This window comes from Phascolarctos cinereus, unplaced genomic scaffold (assembly GCF_003287225.1).
Source record: "Phascolarctos cinereus isolate Bilbo 61053 unplaced genomic scaffold, phaCin_HiC Scaffold_2;HRSCAF=192, whole genome shotgun sequence".
Lineage (NCBI taxonomy): Eukaryota > Metazoa > Chordata > Mammalia > Diprotodontia > Phascolarctidae > Phascolarctos > Phascolarctos cinereus.
In genome coordinates this window covers 386,860,450-386,869,089 of record NW_027555625.1, presented here as the reverse complement: position 1 = coordinate 386,869,089, position 8,640 = coordinate 386,860,450, and the positions used below count along the sequence as shown (strand labels likewise).

At 42.9% G+C, this 8,640-nt stretch overlaps 1 pseudogene; it reads left to right on the top strand.

Moving 5' to 3' along the window:
• The first annotated feature begins 2,228 nt into the window (after positions 1-2,228).
• On the top strand, positions 2,229-3,093 carry LOC144455659 (small ribosomal subunit protein uS5-like; annotated as a pseudogene).
• Positions 3,094-8,640: the final 5,547 nt, after the last annotated feature.

Sequence of the window (8,640 nt, the reverse complement as noted above, 5' to 3'; positions counted from 1 at the left end):
GTAGCTCTTCTGTAATGTAAAAGGAACATTCTTCTCAGGGAGAGTAATGAATTCAAGAATGTTTACTGTTTACTATTTCTTAAGTCCACCTTCAGATCCAACTTAAATTATGTAGTAATAAAATAAAAGTATTCAAACTTCCATGGTAGTCCTAAATGGTGAGATTAAATGTGGATGCTTTCTGACGCTATCCTATGTTGCTATCTTTTGAATCCAAAACAGCGGGTTGAAACCTTATTCAACGCCCCAGTCTATAGTGAGTTACAATTTACAGTCTATCTACAACTATTTTTGAGCACCTTCCATATGCTCTACCACTGACTTACTTGTATTGTCTGGACAAATTATTTTTCTCTCAGGGACCTCAGTTGTCTCATGTGTGTGGGCTGCACTAGATCATTTCTAAGTGTTCTTCCAGCTTTGACATCTTAGTATTTCTGCTGTATTCAGCCTCATTAAAGAGGCAAGATGGCACTTATAAAATAGAGCATTTCTTAAGTGCCTGCTAACGTGCCAGGCATTGAGCTGAGTGCAGGGAATAAAAAAGAAAAAAAACCACAAGATGGTTCCTTCTCTCAAGAAGTTTACATTATGATAGGTGGAGACAAAACATAAAAGGAAATATAAGGCCCAGGCAAGTCCCGTCTTCCCTGTAAAGCTTCCTATGACAAAACTTGATTACTCCAGGGGTGTGCTGGCAAATATTTAGCGACTGGTTCTCTGAAAAAAAAATGTATTCATGACACACTTTTATTTTAACCTGCATTATTAACATTTTCTTCATCACATTCTTAAGTCTAAACGATCACGACAAATTAAACTCTGTTTTGTAGCATTTGCTGATTTCTGAAAGGTAGTTGTTCACAATGAAAACTTCACAGTTTTCGTGAGCTGATTGAAGCTGTCTCCAGTTCACTCCTGGATCTTTCTCTTCTTTAATTCTGCTTTTGCTTACTGTGTGTTTGTAAGGGCTTTTTCTTTGATGGTTAGGGACTGAATAGGAGGGGACGTCATAACCAGAATCAGTCTCTCCCCCATCTTCTTGGGAGGAGGGGAAGGAAGATAAGGCACTGGAGCATTTTCTACCATTGACCTCTGTCTTCAAGGATAAAACTGCCTCTCACTGTATCTGCAGAGAAAGCTGGGACCACCAGCATCTTTACTTCCTGACTAGGCTTTTGGAGAGTGAGTAGCCCAGGGATGAGCCTCTAGGATATCCTAAAGCTTAAACAACTATTTCAAGTCAAGTCAAATCAACTCATTAAGCATTTATTAAATACAGCTATGTTCCAGGCACTGAGCCAAGTACAAAGAAATGGGGATAGTGCTTTCCCTTGAGGAGCTTCTGTTCTATTGGGTTGATGATCTTTAAGGAAATAAAAACTAACTGGCATTTCTATTGGTATTATTATTATTACCACTTTACATATGAGGAAACTGAGGCACAATGAGGAGAAATGACTTTCCTAAAGTCCCATATCTTGGAAGTGACCAAGGTAGGATTAGAACCCATCCCTTTGGATTTTAAATTCATTGCTCTTTCTATCACACCCCAGCTGCCTTTGTCTAGATACTGTTATAATTGTTACAGCTGTTTTATGTGTTTTAATTGACCATTTCCCACTGTGCACTTGTCCCAGCAAAGAGATTGAGTGAGACAAGTTCGCTCCAATAAATTCTATCACTAACTGAAATGTGTGAATGAGATACTCAGTGTGGGTTAGACAGCCCCTTAGCTGCTTTTGGCCAGATTTTCTTAACCAGTTCATTTTGAAATGTATCATAGTTGGAACATAATTGGTGGTCTGAGGAAAGAAAGGGGGTGAAAAAGGGGGGGAGGGCTTACACTTAAAGGCTTTCATAGGAACATCAGTTCCCATCTGCCTAAGATTCCTCAGAATTCTGAGACAACCAGTTTTTCTGCTCTTGAAGGAAGAAGAGATCCAGAGGAGACAGCATAAAAGGACAAAACCAGCATTGAGGAAGCATCTGCTATCTGGCTGTGGAGATATCAACTCACCCCTCTACTTCTCAGCAAGGTAAGTGAATGTTTTTTCTTTTCTCATGGCTTTTGCTGCCACTAGGCTGGAAGCTTTTTAGCCCTAGGTAGGGGAAATAGGTATGAAAATAGAAGTGGGAGAGATGACAGCATGTCCCCAGTGACCAAGACCCAGAAGAAAGTTCTGTCATTAAAAAAATGGTTTGCTTCTACTTCTAATGAACACCAAATGGTGGACGACGCTGGTGCTGCAGGAGGAGTGGGAGGCCCTGGGGACCCCATAGTCGGAGGCTAAGGTAGTTTCCACTGTGGCTTTGGCAATGGGGTGGAGGTCAAGGTCATGGCCACGGCCACGGAGCCTGGGGAGGAATGGCTAAAGACTAGGAGTGGGGTCCAGTCACTAAGCTGGGCCGGCTAGTCAAAGACATGGAAATCAAGTCTTTGGAAGAGATCTATCTTTTCTCCCGTCCTATCAAGGAGTCTGAGATTGTAGATTTCTTCTTGGAATCTTCATTGAAAAATGAGGTTCTGAAGATCACGCCTGTCCAGAAACAAGCTAGAGCTGGACAACATACCAGGTTCAAGGCTTTTGTAGCCATCAGTGATTACAATGGCTATGTTGGCCTGAGTGTCAAGAGCTCCAAGGAAGTGGCCACAACTATTTATGGTGCTGTCATTCTGGCCAAGCTGTCCATCGTTCCTGTGAGATGTGGCTACCGGGGGAACAAGATTGGCAAGCCTCACCCAGTGCCCTGCAAGGTCACTGGGAGATGTGGATCGGTTCTGGTGCACCTGATCCCAGCCCCTCGAGGTACTGGCATTACCTCGGCTCCTGTGCCTAAGAAGCTCCTGATGATGGCTGGAAGTGCTGACTGCTACACATCTGCAGGGGGCTGTACTGCCACTCTGGGCAACTTTGCTCTAAAGCAGCCTTCATTGCCACCTCCAAGACATACAGCTGTCTAACCTCAGACCTGCGGAAGGAGACTGTGGTCACTAAGTCTCCCTATCAGGAATTCACCGATCATCTAGTGAAGACTCACACTCACATGTCTGTCCAGAGGACCCAGGCAGCTGCTGTGGCAACCACATAGATGTTTTTTGTAAGCAAATAAATTGAACTATGCTTGCTAAAAAAAAAAATGGCTCCATATAATTGGATTGAAAACTTCACCTTGAGTTAAGAATCCTCCCAGAATCTAAGAAAATTAAAAAGGTGGGCTTTAAACTGGGCCCAGACCTAAATCCTTCTTCCTCACCCCATCTCAGAGCAGAAATTGGAGAATAATTAGACTCATTATTATTATTACTTTGATATCCAGGAGGTTCCTGTCCTTTCCTGTTTCCAACCTCTCATCATTTCTTTTGTTGCAGACAGTGATCAGAATCCTTCTTTCCCTTTGAGGAAGGGAATTGACAATGCTTTCTCTTTTTGATAGGGTGAGAACATCCCCAATTCTGGTAGGTAGGGGTGCCTCTTCCAAAAGGCAACCAGCCACAATGGGAGTAGTGTCCCCTATGCATTCTTTCTCTACTCCTGTTCCATCATTCCCAGCCTTCTCTGAAGGCAATTAAACCAAAAGGCAATTAAAATTCAGCAATGACCATTAAATAGTCCTTGTATTCCTCGAATGGAAGGAAGGAGGCTGTATTTTTGGGTGAAGTGTGGTAGAAGACGCTCTTAGTGGACAAGAAGTCTTAGCTGAGGCCCAGACTCATTTAACCTCCAGTTTGCCTAAGCAGAATCATGCAGATCCGTAGCTTTTCAGAGCTAGAAGAGACCTTAGCACATTGTATGTTCGAGTTGGAAGGTACTTTGGAAACTGACTAGCCAAACATTTTCTCTATATTATTGTTGGGAAAATAAGCCCAGAGATGGTAAATGACATTCCCAAGGTCATAAGAACATTACAAAGAGGTCAGGAAGAATGATTCCCTTACTGTAAGAGGACTGGCTAGAGAATACCATGATGCCCTCCTTCTCAAACATCAGCAGTACAATTAATTTTAAAACTTTCTGAGGGAGGCCAGAACTGCCTCCTTGTCTCTCTCTTAGCTGCAGAATCAACCATCTGCTTGAAGTGTCTTGACACTCATAGGAGGGTTGAGTTGGGGTGGGGGGAGAGCTGGTGAACTAATATATTGGACCATACAAACTGACGTAGTTTTAGATGGATTCACGGAGGGATGATCTATAATCCATAGAGCTTGAGGTGCTGGTGGCCACAATGATGTGCGTCCAAAGGTCCTTCTTCCTAACACCCTGTACTGGGCTCTCCTTCATGGAGGTCTCTGTTAGTAGACAATGGGAGTCTCAAGAAAGATGGCATCTGTTTTGAAATATGAATTTTGAGGGCATCCATTTTTGTAGGATTCTTAAAGCAAATTTCACCACTTTTCTCAGGGTGGTCTTAGGTCTGTTAGTATTTTGGGAAGAAATGCCAACATGCCTCCTAATTTCGAAGAAGGGCTTGGAGTAATCAATGCGGAGATAGTGGAAATTACACAGAATCTGGAGTCAGAGAACATGGGTACTGACTACTTGTGCAATCCTGAACAAGCCACTTCTCTTCTCAGGGCTTCCGTTTTCTCATTTGTGATAGGGGTGGGTTGAACCACCTGATGATCTTTAAGGTTACTCATGGTTTTTAAGTTCTATGAGCTGAAGTAGACATTCCAGTCCTTTTTGTACATGGGGCAAGCAGGCCAGCCTCACTTCTAGCATTGAATCATGGATTCAGAGCTGGAAGGAAACCTTGAGGTCATCTAGTCAGACCCCTTCATTTGAAACTGGAAGAAACTGAGGCCTAGAGACATTAGATGATTCACCCAAGGTCACACAGGCAATAAGAGGCAGAATCCAGATTTGAATCTAAGTCCTCATTCTAAATCTAGCTCTCTTCCACTGGGGTTTTCTTTCTACTCTCCTTGCCATACCTTTGCCTCCACCTGTAGGATTTGGCAAAGATGATGACAAACACAAGGAAAAAGATCAGGAGAAAGAGAAGAAGAAGGTAAAAAGTAAGAAGGATGGTATATAGCAGCAATAGCAGCTGCTGCAGTAGCCACCACTGCAGCAGCAGCAACAGCAGCAGAAGCTTGAACTAAGGATGAGCAGTGGGGGGGGGGGGGTCAGCACTGGCAAAGCAAAGGCCAGGGCTGTCCCTATCATTTGCCTTATTGCTGTCATTTGTTGAGCCAGGACTACCCTCACTTGGTCAGAGGGACCTCTGTAGTGACTTCACTGTGTAAATATAAAAGACCATGGCCTATACTGCAGCCAGGAATCTGTGTATGTTATTGGGTTCCTAGACTTGCTCACTTAACTAGACTAGTCTTTAACTGAATATGGGCTTCCCACCCTGCATGGATCTGAGGTCTTCTCTAGCTTTCCTCACCCAGGTTGACAATGAAAATTCTTTCCCTTGCCCTTTAAGTCATTCAAAGGGTTGTTAAAGTTTTGGGATCCCTGCTTCTCCCTTAAATAAGGAGGCGGTCTCTGTGTCACCTACCTGGGATAGGAAGACAGACCATTGACATTCAAGATTCATCAACAAGCTCTTGGAAATCTTTATAGTAAGGTCATAGGATCATAGGACATAATGTCAGAGTTGGAAAAGACTTTAGAAATTGACATAGTGTCAGAGCTGGAAAGGACTTTTTATATTATTTTTTTTTCAAACCTCTCATTTTACAGAGGAAATGGGCTCAGAGGTGAAGTGACTAAATCAAGATCATATAATGAGTTGGTGATAGAGCCAAGAGTAGAATCTAGTTCTCTTAAAATAAATTTACATAGTGCTTTGCATATATTGTCTGATTTGAATGTCAGAACCAACCTTGTGAGCACTGTATATATTACTATCCCCTACCTTTTTTTTTGGTTACAAATAAGAAATTGAGGCTCAGAGAGGTTAAATGTCTTGGCCATGATCTCACAGCTAGTGTCAGAGGTGGGAATTCAAACCTGGATCTTCCCAACTTCAAATGCAACACTATTCACTATCCACCATAACAGACTTCTTCTCTGGGACTCTTCCACAAGATGGGGTGGGGAAGGGAGGTGCTATTAAGGTGAGAGAGAAGACCCATGATAGATAACAAGGGACTTGATAGGCTGTCCTGAACAGCTTCAGCAGCTTCATCTCCCTTACAGGAGGACCTTGGGAGTGAGAGTGACAGTAGCAGCAGCAGAAGCAGCAACAGTGACAGGGAGACTGAACAGGTAAGGAGCTTTATGACTAGGATCATAGAAGCTAAGATTTTAGAGCTTAAAGGGACATTGAGATCATCTAAGCTCATCTGGGTCATTACATGAATGAGGAAATTGAGACCCAGAGAGAATAACTGACTTGCCCAATGTCATAGAATTAGTGGCAGAATTGGGACTGGAATCTCAGCCTCAACTCCTGGTCTAGGACATTTCTGACTGTATCCAAACACCGTCCCCTTTGTGAATTCAGGCCAGGTCAACAAATACTGACTGAACACATACTGTATGTGCACACCTGTGCTAGATGCTAAGGGGGATACAAATGAGGGAAAAGGCAGGCCCTCTGACCTTGCAGGGTTTAGTTCCGCAGACAGGACATCTTCACTTGAATCAGTTACAGAGCAAGATAGGTGAGTATGGTATTGAGTATGAGATTGTATGGGTCAGTCTTCTTCATATAAGACTTCTGAGAGGGGAGATCACTGGGGTTGCCTTCCTGAAGGAAATGGAACTTGAGCTGGGTTCTAAAAGTTGTATTTGGATGAATGAAAGGGGGTAGAGGATGGCATTCCTAAGGCAGACTATAGACAAAACTCCAATTTTTTCTTTAGTGAATGAGAGGGCTTGGAAAACCAAAACGTGTAATATCTCCTATAGGGTCAACATTCTTAGGAGGTTGGGGAGACTATTTGGTAACTAGATCCATTGGAATAAAAGGTTCCATACTTTGTAAGTCATTAATTCACTCCCTCTATCCATCTACTCATCCATCCATTTATCCATTTGTCTATCCATCCATCCATCCATCCATCTGCCCATCCACCCATCCATCCATCCATCCATCCATCCATCCATCCATCCATGTATTCAAACAATCATTTATTAAGTTCCTACTGTTGAAAGAGATACAAAGATAAATCTTGTCTAGAGTTTTGATCCTTAACTCTTCTTCCCCAGACCCTGTCATGCCCCTGACCCCCTCATAAACTCTCACTCTTGTTTTACAGGTTGTACAGAGTGAAAGGGTGATTACAAAGAAAAGGAAGAGATGCAGTTAGCCCTGAAGGATTCGGTTGGCTCTCATGGAGGAATAATAAAAGTCACAAACTAGAGGATGGAAATGAAAACCCAATAAAGTTGTCTGTGTTCCCCATCTAAATGACCATTGGTGTTCATTATCATGTGCATTTCTATCCGTCTACCTTCTTGTGTTCATCAGGTGTAGTGGAGGCAATGTGGTGTGGTAGATGGCACTAAGAATCCAGATACCTGGTTTCTTGTCTTGTCTCTGCCACTGACTAGCTTTGTGATGTTAGGGAAGTCACTGTCTTTCTCTCTGGGCTTCAGTTGCCTCATTTGTAAATTGAGGGAGTTAGAACAGGTGGTATCCAAGGTCTTATTCAGCTCCAAAGTTCTAGGAGTCTGATTCTCATTCAGGCTCCCTCCCTTTATAAAAGCATATTTCTGAGCCTTCGTTGCTAATGGTTATTGAGAGATGGAATGTGTTATTCTGGGGGCCCAGGGAACCCAAGGTCAATGTTTACTCCAGTTTTGTCTTCCTATGTGATGGCAGGGCCTTGGTTCTCTGGGCTAGTTTTTCTTGGCTCTCTTTTCCTGCACCCATATGCCATTCTTGTCTATCTCCCAGAGACCTCGTCCTGCCTCCTGACTGTGTGCTGGCTTGTCCACTGGATCTTATCTTCCTAGAAGCTCTCTCCACTCCAAATCATGTGCCCCCTCACCTCCTGGCAAAACTTCTTCAATCTAGATTATAATCCCATTCAGTCGTACTCTGTATCAACATATTCCCTGCTATTCTCACTCTTCCTTCACTTACCATGTCTTGCTCAGGAAATAGTAATCAAAATCAACATTACTGTACTACTAGAGCATATTTCCCATCCCATCCCACCATCCTCCCCAACTATCTTTTTAACACCTGCCCTGCTACTCACTACATCCCCTTCCCCTCAAACACCATCCCATCCCTTTCTACTTTTTGCTCTGGGAACCTGAATCAAATAAAAAAAATGATTGCTTCTGGAAAGGACATTTCAGTTGGCTCCTCCTTGGCTCTGTTAACCGTCCCTGATATTCTCCAGTCCAAAGCACTTTTCTACCCTTCCCTGGAGACCACTCCCTTATATATGTTGTTTCCTTTATCAGAATATAATAGACTTTTGTTTTGTATTTTTATACCAGTGCAGTGCTTAGCTAATAGTAAATGCTTTATATATGCTTTTCATTCATTCATTTGTTCATGCCAATCTATTGCCCCATCACTACTCACTCTCCCTGTGGCCATCTAGATTCTAGACTCAAGCTCCCTTCCCTGTCCACCATTCCCAATTATTTGTTTTATCCCCTTAACAGAATGCATGTTTCTTGAGGGCAGAGACTATCTCACTTTTGTTTGTATCCCAAGAAC